Here is a 16,879-nt window from a genome sequence, read left to right as displayed (position 1 = left end):
GATGCTGTCTCCTTTTGAGGTCTTCACACGTGAAGTCAGCAAGGAGGACTGTACAATGGGCCAAGCTATCCCATTGTTGCAAATGCTAGAGCATGAGCTGAATAATGTGTCTGAATCCTACAAAGGTGTAGAGGACAGAAGGCAAGCCCATGACTTGGTGGAGAGCTTATCCAGGCGCTTATCAGAAAATGTAAGGATACAAAATAAAATTTTGTCACAAGAACATTACATTTGTGCCACAATTCTGGATCCACGTGCAAAATTAGGACTATTCCGTTCTTTTTCCGACACTGATGTTGCCCGCTACAAAAGTTGTATAGCTGAAGCAGCCATCAAGTTTGAAAACGAAGGGCTGCTAATTAAAAGCCCGCCACATCAACCCACAACAAGTACTGATACTGAAGCAGGCCATGCAGAATCAAGTGCAACTTCGTCGGCTGAGGGCAGTGCGGTTGGCTCACAATCGCAACACTCACCATCACCATTGACTACAAAAACAATAACTGGATCATTCGGACGAGTACAATCATTATCAGATTGGTATGTAAAGATGGGCCTTAAGCACAGTGCTGATGCACAGAAAAAACAGCACAAAAGCTTACCAGCAGCAACCCTGAACATTGAGCGGATGGTCCAGGCCTATCTGGACGACCCAACAGAGGTGTACGTTGATCAAAACCCAGTGCAGTATTGGCATAGGAAAATGTCTGAATGGCCACAGCTCAGCAGGCTGGCGATAAGCTATCTGGCTTGCCCTGTCGCAAGTGTCTCTTCCGAACGTGTTTTCAGTGCTGCAGGTTCCATTGTAACCTTGAGAAGGACCCGTCTATCTCCCAAAAACGTGGAGAGGTTAACAATGATCAAAATGAATCAGCACTTCATACCACCGAATTACACAATGCATGAATCAACAGAGGAAGATGAGGACAGCGGCTCAGGTGACGGAAGTATTGTGTCAGATGATTACCTACTACTGGAAGATCCCCCAGAGTTTGAGGACGAGCTATACTTCCCTGACAATTAGGCTCGCACTTACTGTCTTCCTCCCTTTTTTCACCCTTTGTTTGTGTCTGTTGTTCCGGTTATAAACTTGTGAATCGCAACCAATGCATTATCACCGTCTTCTAATCTTCTAATTTAAGATACAAGTTTCAGGTGTCTGCCATTTGACACTACAGTCCTCAGAATCCAGCTCCTCCGCTCAATCATACTGCATCTCCTGGTCAATTCCATTTCCCTCATGAATGATGATTGGATGATGGTAACAACAAATTCAAACTTTCCTCGTCCTTCCAATACAAGTGGACCATGAATCTGATGACTTCTATAGCTATCCTCCTTCAGAGCCGAGAGAGACTGGCCATTAACTGAAAATAAGATGCAACAGGTAATGATTGATGCCATGCATTGTCCGCAGAAAAGCAGACTGAGTGATGTAGATTTTGTTGTGTGTGTTGCGCATGAATGAATTGATGTAATTGTGCACTGCCACTAATCAACATTCTACAGAACACACTAATTTTCCTCTTCTGGCAAACAAGAAATGTGTACTTCTCCTGCATCTTGGTGATACATTGCTTTTAATTCAATACAGGAAGGGGACTCACTCAATCTGCGCAATGCAAATGACTGTGACTTAACAGCACCGTCCATCATGATGATGGCGAAAGAGACGGCCTGCAGCGTTAACGAGATGAGATGCAACAGGTAATGATTGATGCCATGCATTGGCCGCAGAATAGCAGACTGAATGATGTAGATTTTGTGGTGTGTTGCGCATGAATTGATGTAATTGTGCACTGCCACTAATCAACTTTCTACAGAACACACTAGTAATTACTAATTTTCCCCTTCTGGCAAACAAGAAATGTGTACTTCTCTCCTGCATCTTGGTGATACATTGCTTTTAATTCAATACAGGAAGGGGACTCACTCAATCTGCGCAATGCAAATGACTGTGACTTAACAGCACCGTCCATCATGATGATGGCGAAAGAGACGGCCTGCAGCGTTAACGAGATGAGATGCAACAGGCAATGATTGATGCCATGCATTGGCCGCAGAATAGCAGACTGAATGATGTAGATTTTGTGGTGTGTTGCGCATGAATTGATGTAATTGTGCACTGCCACTAATCAACTTTCTACAGAACACACTAGTAATTACTAATTTTCCTCTTCTGGCAAACAAGAAATGTGTACTTCTCCTGCATCTTGGTGATACATTGCTTTTAATTCAATACAGGGAGGGGACTCACTCAATCTGCGCAATGCAAATGACTGTGACTTAACAGCACCGTCCGTCATGATGATGGTGAAAGAGACGGCCCGTTAACTTAAGATGAGAAGGAACAGGTAATAAATGATGATAATTAATGGCATGCATTGGACACCTGACTCTGAGCTATTGGTCTTTGTGTTTGCGTTGTTTGTTGTGCACAAAGTGATGTCAAAGTGTACTAGTGGTAATCTATCTTTCTGTACACAATAAAGAATGACTCAAGTCAGTAATATTTATATTTCTACTCTTGTTGTGTTATAAAAATTACACTTGTACTGCAGGCCGATCTTCAGTCAGTAGAAGTATCAGAGCTGATGATGAAGTCAGGAGGATGTTTCATGAGTGGCATAAAATGGAAAAGCCTAAAGGTAAACACGTGAACAACAACCACAGCACACCCAAATGTCTGTGTAGAAGTTGAATAGAGTGTAGCGGTGGGATGACTGCAGTGCATTGATTTTACTAACTTTAACTGTAAAATGCTATGTCTGGAATGGATAATGTGCTTTGCGTTTGTCCAACTCTTTGAGAGAAAAAAAAAAAGGACTCTAAAGTGTTAACGTAGGATGTGCTAATGGTAAGCACTGTGGGCCTGATCTCTCTTGTTACTGTTGAAGGTCTATGCTGGAAACAGACTACAGTAGAGATGATGCATATGCATACATGCCACCTCGGAAAGTGTTCTTGTTGCACTACACCATCACTTGTGCATTTGTTTTCACTTTCTTTCTGAATATCCCCTTTGGTTTTCAATCTAAAATTACAGGCCGGGCCTTGTCCAAAACTTTGTAAAACATTACAATGCATATTAATTACCTTACCAATCAATCACCTTTTTATTCCAGCCGGGCAGTGGCGAGTGGTGAGGCGACACACCCAAGATTGATGGACGAGAGGAGCAAGAGGAATGCCGAGATGCAAAAAACCAGTCCACATTTTTGACCAGGATAAGACAGTAACAGTATCCACTTTTCACTTCTTTTAAATAATTTGATTAATATCTTGTATACATTCTTTACAACAGTGTGTTCTTGGAGTTGTTATTATCAATCATCATTACGTTTGCTCTGTGTTTACGATTCTTCACTACCAATATTTAAAATTTCTATTTGCTATCTGTTAAAGTATTAAGGCCGGAACAGAACAAGAAATAGAAGTGTATGTAATCCGGGTCTCATCATGCATGCATTTCCTTTTTTATACCTTAACATATGGAATGGATATGGTATGGTAGTCTTCAATGATAGTCGTTTGTTTGTCTATGTATGCATACTGTTTTTCTATGTCAAACCTTTCCCAAAATCCCCCTTCCCATCCAATCAACGGACCCTAACCCTCTTCACCCGGGCTGTGTGACTTATTGTCGAGGTGTAACTAAATTAAATGTACACCAATACTTAATCACACACTTGCTGGGGCGGATGTGGTGAAAGCAACACTACTTCAATTTCAATGCAGAGCGATGATCTTCTTCTGCTTGCCCACCCATGAGTAGGATATTTCACAGGTTATTTTATTTAACAAAGGAACATATACCTCAGCATGAATTGCCGGCATTGATTGGATTTGTTTGTTGTCATTCCTCATATACAGCACTAACTGTTAGACTGTAGGCATAGCCAAGTCGACAAAACTATAGTTTGTAACTCTGTCTAGTAGGCTATCCTCATAATAACCAGCATTCAGTTTTTTTGTCAAATATTTGAGCATATAATTGTTGCTCGGTAAATTCTGTGATGTACTTCATTCAACTACTCCTCTAACAGTCTCTCAAAGGCGATTGACTATCTCCTTTTCTTTTTTTGGAAATGCTGACACCCTGCCAGTGTATACTACTACTACTATACTACCACCACCACCCCAATCATGGCATGTATGAAAAAGGAAACCATCTTCACCATGCAGCCAGTGCTGTGCCACAGTTGGACATAAACATCAAGCACCGGTAAGAGAGAAGTTTGGGGGAGGCAGAATCAATAATGGACATGTTGTCAATGATGTCAGTTTCAAACACCACTCCAAGGAATGCATAGTAGGACCAGTCAATGAGTGAGGTGTGTCGCATCTATCTGTTTGTGTCTTATACAGTCAGCAAATTATTGAAATCAAACACACGCTATGGGCGGCCATGCACCAGCAAAGAAACAGTGTGATGTAAAACAGTTACCCCACCTACAAAACATTAACAACATTGCATGTAACATAGAAAAATATATTTAATTGACCCTAACAAATAAACTAAACCCACAAAAGCTAACCCACCCACCTCCCTAACCCCAACGACTGTCCATAGAAATAGAGAACGCCCAAACGAGAAGAACGAACAGGAATTAAAAAAGGGGCAGTGACAGGGACTAACTGGTGGGGCGGGACTGGAGGAGGACACGAATCTGGTCCTCTAAATGGGCGACGCGGCGTCTAAGGCCGCGGCAGTTGCAGCCACAGTGGGGGGGGGGGCACCGGAGATGGCACGGTGGCGGCGGGCAGCCGCCCGGCGGTGGGGCCGTACCGCTGGAGGGCGGTGGCTGGGGCCCGGGGCAATGGAGGAGCCTTCAGTAGCTGCAGCAGCCTCCTCCTCCTCCTCGGCTAGGACCACCAGCCGCCGGTATTCCTGCTGGATTGCCTCCAGCTTCCGGCGCCGTGCCTTGGCGGCCAGCTCCTTACGGTTGACTTTCTGAGTTGCTGTGTATCAAAAAGAAAAAAACAAGACAATTGTAAAATATAGTCTTAATAAAACAGTAGGACAAGGTAATTATTTATACACATACTGGCATGGTAGAGTAGCACTATAAAATAAAGCACAGTAGTACATAACATTTTAAATGTCGCCCGTCCTTCTTCCTTCCACCTGTCTTACACTTTTTAGTTGAACAGTGCACCAGGTGCTCTTCTCCATAAAACTTTCAAAGCGGAGTTGAAATCAGATAGATGAGGACATTGGTTACTCAATACTCCGGCTCCTAGTCCTATACCAATTAAAGGGAATTCTAGTCTTCTAGTTCACTCTTCAAACGTCCCCAAGAACTCATACTTACTTACGACATCGGATAGCGGGCGGACTTTGTCCGCCCGCCATCCGACTGCTAAAAAGGGTGGGGGTCCCGTGGGGACAATTAATTAGGATGATGCGCCCGGCACAGTGGCGGGCGCACCCTGTTATTTTAAATTTAAATTCTGGTTGGCTTTGCTGAAAGCAATGCTAAAATGTTGTGCTGCTTTTCCAAGCACAACATGACGGGCCTCGCACGGAGCCTGTCACGTTTTGCTTTGAAAGTCGGGGGGGTACCATAGCATCGGTAGGTACCCTCCATGGGGGCCCCCAAGCATACTCTGCAATGTGTGCATGCCTTTCCGTGGCGGACGGTAATGCCGCCACGCAAAGGCATTCCAAAATGCAGATTATATGGCTGCCGGTGTGGTGAGAGAGACACCACCGCCATATTGAACCCTTTTACGCCTAGACATGTCTGAATATTTTCTACAGGGATGGCGGGAGGTTTGCCCCTGTTGTGACGGCAGTGAATTCCAGCCAGCCCGGCGGGGGCAATACGCCCACCATCCTAATGGGGCCCTAATTCACAACTGTACAGTATACATATACATACAGTACACCTTTGCAGTGAGTGTGCTGTCAAGTTCAACAATAGTTAAAGATTATGAATCTAACTTACCACCGCCTGCCACTGGTGCTGCCACTCCCCCTCCGTTGCTATCTGCAACTGCCGCATCCTCGCCCTCTGCGTCGCCTTCGCTGGCCCCAGCAATGGTGGTCGGTAGTGCACCTAGAAAACATTACACATTTATTAGGCAACATATACACCTCCCCCCTATTGATCAGTAGCAAGCTTGAAAAATGAGTTAATACTAACATAAATCACTAGTACAAATCAGGTAGTAGTAGAGTAGACACTAAGTTATATGATCATTGTAGCATTTGCTTGATTAGCCCTAGCCATGCACATGTGACGTTACCTTTACCTTGCAGCTTCTTAAGACACCTTTGAGCCCACATGACCTGCCTCACACTGCTACTGTCTAGTCTACGCGCTGCGTACAGGCGGTCAACAAACATTAACAAGCCACTTTTTTAGGAAGAACTGGTGTACTACTGTTACTGTTAGTCCATATTGCTTATCCATAGATGCTACAATTTTTGGCACGGCTGAGAAATGCTTGCAAGTTGCAATATACTAACGCACACCATTTCTTTTTTCGCATTACAGACGCAAGATTCGCTTCTACGAACCAGAGCTTCTGAACGATGCACCAACTACCAGTACTAGGTTCTTCTGAGGTGAGGGGTCCCTTCACTCACATCTTCATTTATAAATGTATATAAACTAAATTGCTATGGGATGGTGGTGCTGCCTTCCACCACTTCAGTTATCATGATTTAATTCCCAACTGTATAAGTGTAACAATGTATATTGTTTTAATGTTATTGATTTGCCGGTTGGAGCTGCTAAGAAAACAGTGTACAGACCTTCTCAAATTGAAATAAAAATTTTAAACTTACAAGACTTTGTGGTATTTGGTGTGGAGTGGACTAACTTACACGAGTGAGCAAATTAAAGTAAGGGTGTGCATGTGAATTGCTTCCACGACAGAGGTTGGGTGTGTTAATGTTCTGGGTTGTCTACTTGTTGGTTATCTTGGGGGGAGGGTTCCGAGACCTAATAGGTATGACAAGACAGTACTATAGTCAAGCAGTGGAATTGTGGTGGGTGCGGAATTTCTGATTGAGGTGTGCAAGGAAGGTCCAACCTACCATCACCAACATCCTATTTTCTGGTGCAAATGTATGTGCAAGATCCCTACAACAGTTGTATGTCCTATAGGGTATCATATCAAAATATTAAGAAATCTGGTAGGGCTGTTGCTGTGAATTTTCAAAGCCTAAACATCAACAAGAGTAAAAAGTAGTACAAGACAACGACCCAACGGATTGTACGAGCTACTGGTGAATATGAGTTTTATATTACAACCTTTCACAAAGAGTGGCACTGGCCAACTGGGCAAGACTAGCTACTACAGTACAGACAGACAGACTGATAGTATGTAGTAGTACTCAGTCATCATAGCGGAGGCAGGGATAAGCTTTTTGAAACCGTACAGATCGAAGGATAATTGGTGGTAAAAAAATAGCATTTGGAAACACACTATAGTTCGGGAGAAATGGGGCAGTAAAAGTTATGGAATAAGAAATATTATTAAAAACAAGAAGACTTACTGGGGCCAGCAGAGGAGCCCTCAGCGGTGTCCTCCTGGTGGTGTTCCTGTCCCGCCGACTGCCCAGTCCCTGCCCGTCTGCCCCTGGGTGCTGATGAACAGGAAAGATATAAGAAAGAGACAAACATTGATGGATGGTGTCAACTTAAGCAAATACAATATTTTTCAACAACGGTCAAAAAACACATATGTAAACAATTGCAATAACTACATTGACCGATCTCATCTGGTCAACATGTAATATCGGGGGATTCGCAGTTCGACTACTTAAGTTACTATTTATCAACAGTAATCCATTCTTCCATTCTGATTCCAGAAAACTAAGTTACAAGTAAGCCTAAGTATTAGTACAACGTACCACCCAACCTAGCCCACCTATTCCAGGCATGCCAATTGTACATTAAGTATGCATTTCCACTGTATTCCTCAACAATGTGTATGATCCAATCATGGAGGACACATGAACATGACTACATTTTTTGTATACACCAAATTTTGGTTTGATTGATGCTGATCTGCTACTGCTAAGTAACTGCAAAGCCTACCTCCACTCATTGAACAAACTAGAAAGGTTCTAAAGACTGGCGTACTAGCAGCACGTCACGTAACTGAGTGAGGGGGGCATCACGCATACCACTAACCAATTAGAAGCTCATACAAAGTACCTAAACCTATGTATCAATCCGCCCCTATCTATTAGTGACAGGACAAAGTAAGGAGTGGACGTGAGTCACTGTAGCATTACGTAACTTAATTTCTCTAAAATAAACTCGTAAAGAATCACGCTAAGCAAGCGCAAACGCAAAGCTGCAAACAAGTAAGATTAGTAGTAGCGCAGAAGAGCACCTGTGTCATAATCACAGAAGACTTTTAAACGTTATTAACCTGGAATGTATTGCAAGCAGCAACATTCTAGCTGGTTGGAAGGAAAAAAAGATATTCGCAATATATAACATAGAGCAGAAGAACAGACACAAAGTTGTAATAATTAAATAGGTACTCACCAAGCCCCGGGACCTCCACTCCTAGCAGGTCCAGCAGGTCCTGCTCACGGTCCAGGATGTCGGACCACCGGTGCGTCAGCTGTGCCTGGGTGCGCCGGACCCCAGAGATGCGCGACACTGCCTGGCGCACCTTCCCCCACCGCTGCCGACGCTCCCGGAGGCCGTACCCGGACCCAGGCCTGCCACCTGCTGCCAGGGTTGAGGGGAGGTGGCGCTGCACAAAGCAAATTAGTGCAGCCAACTCCGCCTCCCCAAATAAGGCCCGTGCATGCACCCCTTGTGGGCGCCGCCTTCCGCAAGGAAGGCGGTCGCGGCTCTGGCTGCGCCGGCGAACAGCCCTGCCCTTGGACATGGTTCTGGGGACGGGGCGGGAAAGAAAAGGTAAAATAAATAAAGGAGTAAAGGAAATAAATAGCGGGCAATACAAAGAGAAAAAGTAGCTAAAAAACAAAAAAAAAGTACACAAAAACCAAAAATATAGAGGCAGGAAAATAGTTAGAGAAATAATAAGTAATAAAGATCCAAAAAAAGTGGCTATAAACAAAGGATTGAAAAGATTTAGGGAGGATTGAAAATCAGGCCCCAGAACCATGCAATAGAGTGGAAAACAAGATGGCCGCGCCCGTTGCGACCACGTGCGCAAGTTCGCGCGATATTTTCTCCCTGAGCAAGCAAAAAGCAACTCGATCAAGTAAAAGCGATCGCGAACAGGAAATATCGACCGCGAACATGCATTGCGCGACCCGGAACAGGAAGTAAACAACGCCAGAGGGCGGGACAAGTGAAAACAAGATGGCCGCGCCCGTGAGCGACCGCATGGGTAAGTTGGCGACCCGCGAACACGCAAAAAATACCGCGAACAGGCGGCAAAAAAACTTCCGCATCTTCGCGATATTTCCGGCGTGTTTGCGGAGATTTTCTGCATTCTCGCGATAATTTGCGGAAGTTAATTCCGCAAATTCCGCCCACCCCTAGTTTAGGGTCTTTAATGTTTCTGTCACCAGACATGTGGGAATGAGTGTATTAAGTGAGGTGTTACTACAGAGGAAATGAAGAGAAGCTGGTAATTAACGTCTGTTGAGACTGTTCCAAGGAATGTTATCATTCAGGCCTGTCTTGTGGCTAGAAAGACGATAGAACCATCTTTGTTCTTTCTGTAGTAATTGCTGTTGGATGTTAGGCATGTTGGGATCCAGGGCCTCTATGATGACCCAGCTCATGTCGTTGGTCATGTGTCCTGCCTCCAGAAAATGATTGGTCATCTTAGTGGTGTTTTTCTTGCATCTTATGGTGCTCCGATGCTCACAAATTTGGGTCTTTACTTTTCTGTTTGTCATCCCAATGTAGGTGAGATTGCAGGGACACATGATGCGGTATATTACATGTGCTGTGTTGCAATTGGTGTGTAGTCGCAGTTCCCAAGTCTTGCCTGGCTCTAGATGGAGATTCTTAGTGGTTGCAGTCAGGTGGCATACACTGCAGTTGCCACATGCAAAATGACCAGTGACATTTGGAAGGCCCCAAGCATTCAGGACCGTGTTCCCTGGTTTTTGCTGTTGCACCGGTCTCGTAGATACAAGGGCGTCCTTTATCGATTTGGCTTTTTTGTTCTATAGTAAGGGAGGGTCCCAATCGAAGTTCCCTTTTTTGAGGATCTTCCAATGTTTCTTTATGATGCTCGAAACTTGGTTGGAGACCGTGTTGAAGGTTGTGACGCATGTCAATGGTATCGGTGTGACCTCACGTGGATGTGTCTCAATAAGTCCTTTGCGGTTTTGATTTCTGGTTCATTTTCTGGCCATCTCCGTGATATGTTTGGGCTACCTACGGTCCCTGAACTTATTGCTCAGATCCTTGGCTTCATCTTTGAAGTCTGTCACACTGCTGCAGTTTCTTCGCAGCCGTATGTATTGTCCATAGGGGAGGTTCTCCCTCAGGGTCCTAGGATGGAAGCTGGAGAAATGTAGAAGTGAGTTTCTAGCAGTGGGTTTAAAGTGTGTTTTGCTCTTGAGATAGCCATCATCCGCTTCAATGTCCAGGTCTAGGAATGTTGTCTTTTGATGATCAAAGCTGTCTGTGAATTTGAGATTCTGGTCGCAAGTGTTGAGCCATTGGCAGAATGTGTTGAGCGACTCCGTACTCCCTTCCCAGATGAGTAGGATGTCGTCAATGTATCGTTTGTAGAATTTTATTTCTGGAATCCGTGACACATTGTTGGAAAAAATGTACTTTGTCTCGAAGTGGTGTACATAAAGGTCTGCTACACTGGGGTCGAAAATGCTCCCCATGGAAGTACCGTATTTTTGGAGGTAGAGTTGGCCTTCGAATTCAAAAAAGTTTTCCTTTAGCGCAAGTTTTGTGCATTCCCAGATGAATTATTTGGAGGTCTGGTATTGCCAGTCTGTTTTGTCTAGGGCCGTCTCCAGGACTCTTAGGGTGTCGTCTTGTGGGAGACTCATGTAGAGACTCTCCACGTCGAGACTTACTAGGAACGAGGTCTCAGGGTTGTACGTCATATTTATTTATTTATTTTATTTGTGGGTTTGTATAGCGCTAGAATCGACTCCAGCTGGAGTATCTCTTCGCTTTCTGGAGCCGGTAGAAACAGAGGAATAATAGGAGCTAGATCTCGTTTCTGAACAACACAGTCTTCAGGAGTTTCCTGAAAGTGAGATGTTCTTTGCACTGTCTCAGATGAAGAGGAAGTCTGTTCCATAGGGTAGGGCCTACGATAGATAGCGCTTTACCACCGTGTCTAGATTTCTTTGCACAGGGAGTCACCAGAAGAAGACAGTTACTGGACCTAAGTGAACGACTTGGAACATATGGAATAAATTTGTTCTGAAGATAAATAGGCCCTTGTCCATTTAAACATTTATGGATCAAGCAGCATATCTTGAACTTAGATCTCTGGCGAATGGAAAGCCAGTGCAGTTTTCTCCAGAAGAGGTTTGGACGCAGTTCTTGGAGGAACATTAAGGACAAGACGAGCCGCGGTGTTTTGAATGACCTGAAGCTTGGCCAGCACATTTTCGTTGGCAGAAAGCAGCAGGCCATTGCAGTAGTCAATACGACTCAGAACCAATGTCTGGACCAGAGTTCTTCTAAAAGAGTCCGGTAGTAAGGGAAAGACTCTGCGTAGCAGGCCAATCATATGGAAGCAAATTCCAGCAGTATGGTTAACATGCTGTCCAAATGACAGGTCTTGATCCATCCGAATCCCTAAACTCTTCACAACCTGTTTAGATTCTGGAGCTACTCCCAAATCGGGAGGCCACCAATCAGGAGTCCACAATAGTTTGGCTTCTCCAAACAACATTAGTTCCGTCTTACTGACATTGCATTGCAGGAAGTTGGAAGACATCCAATTAGCCACCGCCTTCATGCCCGCAGAAAAGGAGTTTTTAATTTCTGCGGACATGGTCTTAAAAGGGAAGAGGAGCTGCGTGTCATCAGCATAGGATACTGGGATGAATCCATAGCTGCGCATCACTCTTGCCAGGGGTGCCACATAGATGTTAAATAAGGTATGGCTTAAACAAGAGCCCTGTGGCACCCCTTTAGATATCTCCACCTCCGCTGATCGATACGTGTCCATGATCACTCTCTGGGAACGCCCTGATAGGAAGCTCTTTAGCCAATCAATGGCTTTATCCTCAATACCAGCGTTCGACAACCGGTCAATAAGAATGGTATGGGACACGGTGTCGAACGCTGCTGAAAGATCTAAAAGGACTAGGATTACTGAGAAACCCTTGTCCTGATACATATGTAAGTCGTCCATAACAGACAGCAAGGTAGACTCTGTGCTGTGTTTCGGCCTGAACCCTGATTGAGAATAGTCCAGGCCGCCAACAAGTTCGATATGATTGGACAGATGACCGTTAACATATTTTTCGATCAGTTTCCCTAAGAATGGTAAAAGGGTTATGGGCCTGAGATTTGTTAGATCGGACCATGGGATAGCAGTATTCTTCCTAATAGGCCTGATAAGAGCACATTTCCACTCTCTTGGGACAGTGCCTGAGCCCAGAGAAAGATTCACCAACCTTTGGATCATGGGGCACAGCTCGTCAGTCAGGACAGGCATAATCCTGGCTGGGATAATATCGTCAGGGCTACCACTTTTAATCCGTGATACAAGTGCAGATGTCTCTTGTAAAGAAATGGGTGGAAAAAAGCGTAACATAGATTTATTCAGGTTGGGGTCAGCATCTGTTTCCAAAGGTGCCATATCTGTGGTCAGTTTGTTATTAGTGCAAACTATTTTGTCATAGATAGTATCTATCTTGTTCGTAAAAAAGCAAGAGATGTCGTCACACAGCTGTTGGGATGCAAGATCCGAAGATTCACATGCTGCCGGTTTAACAAAGGATTGTAGAACTTGGTACAAAATCCTTGAGGAGTTTCCTGCAGCTGTAATTTGCGATGCTATGTGAGTTTTGCGGGCAACACGAATGGCTTTGTGGTATATAGATAGTGAGTCCCAATATATATTTTTGTCCTCGATCAAATGAGAGGTTCTCCATCTCTTTTCAAGTTTCCTAGCATGCAATTTTAACGTCCTAAGTTGATCAGTGAACCAAATTTCTTGTTTCTTTGTAGGTCTGGGTTTAAATTGTTTAAAAGGGGCAATCTTGTCAATAGTTTCTACAATAGCTTTTTCACAATTTTTAACGGCCGTATCAATATTTTCGTTAGAAACAAAAGGTGGGCAATAAAAATTATTTTTAAAAATGGTGTCGCTAATTTTATGCCACTGTCTGCGTGTCCTCGGTAACTGTTTAGTTCGAGAGGAGATACGTTTCGGGTAGGGAGTAAGGAATTCCACAACATAGTGGTCTGTCCAATTGACCTGCCTTGCTGGTGGACAAGAGACCAGCATAAAATTGAAAAATACCAGGTCAAGGGTATGGCCCGCCTGATGTGTGGGCCCAGAGTTGCGTTTCATAAGGCCCAATGAGGTCAAGTCAAGTAGGGATTGGGCCTCGCAACAGTCCGACTTATCACAGTGTACATTAAAGTCTCCGACTAAAATAAACTCGCTGTCACTATTGACATATGGGGCAAGTAGTTCAATCAATAAGCTAGAGAAATTATTGTACGATCCAGGGGGTCGATATACTAATGCACCCTTTTGAGTATCATTAGATGGCAGTATTATTTTAAAAATTATTAATTCAATTTCTGGGGTACTTATTTCATCTAAAACAGATATACCAATTTCCTGTTTATGTACAATTGCGATCCCCCCACCAATTTTAGTGGGGCGATCTAGCCTAACTATTTTATAGTCACTAGGGACTCCCAAGGTTATGGCAGGAGTGGAATGTGGTTTCAACCACGTTTCTGTGAGGTAGCATAAATCAGGTTGTTCGGAAGAGATTAGGTCCCAAACTTCAGCACTATGTTCCCAGAAAGAGTATGGTTGCTTCCTGAAACCCCACTAATATCTGGGTCGACAAAAATAGAACAATCCATATCAAGCGGATCTTGTGAGGAAATGGTGCTCCGTTGTTTGATTGGCAGAAGCCCATCTACCTCAGGGTGGTCATTTACCCTACCACCATTTGTTGATTGTATGTTATATCCCTTTAGTATATGTGAGCTATAAGTGAGCCTCACCGATGGACGCCTTTGTGTGTGGGTCCTGGCAGTCCCCATGGTGGCCCCTGGCCCCGTCCTGTCGCGGACGGGCGCAGACGGGCAGGTCTTTGGCTTGTCTTCGGCGCCGTCAATGGCGCCCCTCTGCGCGCAACCGCTGCACGCTTTGGCCGACGAGGGGCTAAATAGCCTGAGTGCAAAGCTGTTAGAGCGCTAACCGCTCACCTGTTCCGGGGTTAGTGGGCGTGTCTTGCTCTTGTCCACCCGCCCTCCGCTCAACGGTATTGGCTACCGAGTCGGACCAGGGCGGGTGGGCTGGATCACTGAGCAAAGACAGAAACCTGGCCCCTAGAACCCCTACAGTAGCGGTAAGATCGTAAGAGTGCTATTGTTGAGTAGTCTAAGGAGGTCCTTTGTGTCCTGTAAGTAGGTGTTCGTGGCCTGGACCATTGATTGGAGGAAGAAGTCGCAGTATCGGGACAGAGGTTCTAGTAGAGAGCCTATGCCCGATACAATTGGGCGCCCCGGAGGGGGTGATGTGTTCTTGTGTATCTTAGGTACTACGTAAAAGTAGGGTATTTTGCCCTTAGTTGTGGTTAGGAAGTTGCCTTCACCGGGCGTGATTTGTCCTGTAGTTTCTGCTTCTTCCACCAGTGTGTGAATGCGTGATCTCAGGCTTTCGCTTGGGTCCTGATTGAGTTTTTCGTAGTTCTTTTTGTCACTGAGGAGTCTTAAACATTCTCGTTGGTAGTCTTCTTTATTCATGATGACTGTTCCTCCACCCTTGTCGGCAGGTTTTATGACAATGGATTCGTTGGATCTCAGCGATTGTGTGGCTGCGCGTTCTGCTGTGCTGGTATTCTGGAAAGTGTGGTCCTCTTTGAGCTCTTCGATGTCCTTGAAGACAGCTTGTTCGTAGACTGCCACCTTAGGGGGGATGGCATTAGGAGGTGGCATGAAGGTAGATTTGACTCTTAATGTGGTATCTCCTTCTTTCTCAGTGGTTGGTAAAGATGGTGAGTTTTCGAAAAAGGCTTTTAGTCTGAGTTTTCGAAAGAAAGCCGCTAGCTCGCAGTGTAGCTGGAATTTATCTAGTCTGGCCGTTGGTACAAATCCGAGTCCTTTCTCTAGGACTGCCAGTTCAGTAGGTGTCAGGGTGTAGGACGAAAGGTTGGTAACCAAGCTCACCTCGTGCTGGGGCCTGGTTGCTGGTCTTTGGATTTGCTCCTCGTTAGAGCTCCTTTGTACTGGTTTTCTCCCCAATGGACTTGGTTCCCTCGTCGTCTTCTCCCTCGGCCTCGTGGGCCTCCTCCTAAAAAAGGGAATCATTGGTTTTGGTTCATGTAAGGAGGTGGTGGTGGGGGTCCAAAAGGCATGTTCTAGCTGTATCCATATTGTGGATGTATGGGAGGGTATTGGCCAGGATAATGTATGTTAGGTCCCGATGGTCCTGGTGTCCATGTTTGTTGACACACGGTGTTTCTGCCCCTTCCTTGTTGCTTTCTTCTATAGCTATTTGAGCTAGAATTGCTGCTTCCTGACGAGTCTTCATCCAAAGATCCTCCTTTTTCTAGCCTGAGGGAGAACCTCCCCTACGGACAATACCTACGGCTGCGAAGAAACTGCAGCAGTGTGACAGACTTCAAAGATCAAGCCAAGGATCTGAGCAACAAGCTGCGGGACCGTGTGAAGCCCAAATATATCACGGAGACGGACAGAAAACAAGCCAGAAATCAAAACCGCGAAGGACTTATTGAGACACATCCACGTGAGGTCACACCGATACCATTGACATGCGTCAAAACCTTCAACACGGTCTCCAACCAAGTTTCGAGCATCATAAAGAAACATTGGAAGATCCTCAAGACAGGGAACCTCAATTAGGACCCTCCCTTACTATCCCACAAAAAAGCTAAATTCATAAAGGACGCCCTTGTATCTACGAGACCGGTGCAACAGCAAAAACCAGGGAACACTGCTTGGGGCCTTCCAAATGTCACTGATCATTTTGCAGTGTATGCCACCTGAATGCAACCACTAAGAATCTCTATCTAGAGCCAGGCAAGATTTGGGAACTGCGACTACACACCTATTGCAACACAGCACATGTAATATACCGCATCGTGTGTCCCTGCAATCTCACCTACATTGGGATGAGAAACAGAAAAGTAAAGACCCGAATTTGTGAGCATTGGAGCACCATAAGATGCAAGAAAAACACCACAAAGATGACCAATCATTTTCTGGAGGCAGAACACATGACCAACGACATCAGCTGGGTCATCATAGAGGTCCTGGATCCCAAAATGCCTAACATCCAACAGCAATTACTACAGAAAGAACAAATATGGATCTATCGTCTTTCTAGCCACAATACAGGCCTGAATGATAACATTCCTTGGAACAGTCTCAACAGACGTTAATTACCAGCTTCTATTCATTTCCTCTGTAGTAATACCTCACTTAATACACTCATTCCCACATGTCTGATGACAGAAACATCAAAGACCCTAAACACCACAAGAAACATGGATACAGGCATGTGGCAGTAAACAAAATAAGAACGCCTCTGTAAACATAAGTCATACTGGCCTCAGCATAACTTCCGACCTAGAAACCTGTGAGAGGCACAATATCACCACCCGCACACCAGTACGCTATCTCAGTAAATGCTCCTTCAGCTTCACATGTAAAGCTTTAATTGTTGCCCTGGCTGCAAATATTTCAATTATATTGAGAATTTAATACACTTATCTGCAGCG

This window comes from Triturus cristatus, chromosome 3_1, assembly GCF_964204655.1.
Source record: "Triturus cristatus chromosome 3_1, aTriCri1.1, whole genome shotgun sequence".
Lineage (NCBI taxonomy): Eukaryota > Metazoa > Chordata > Amphibia > Caudata > Salamandridae > Triturus > Triturus cristatus.
Note: the sequence above shows the minus strand (reverse complement) of the source record.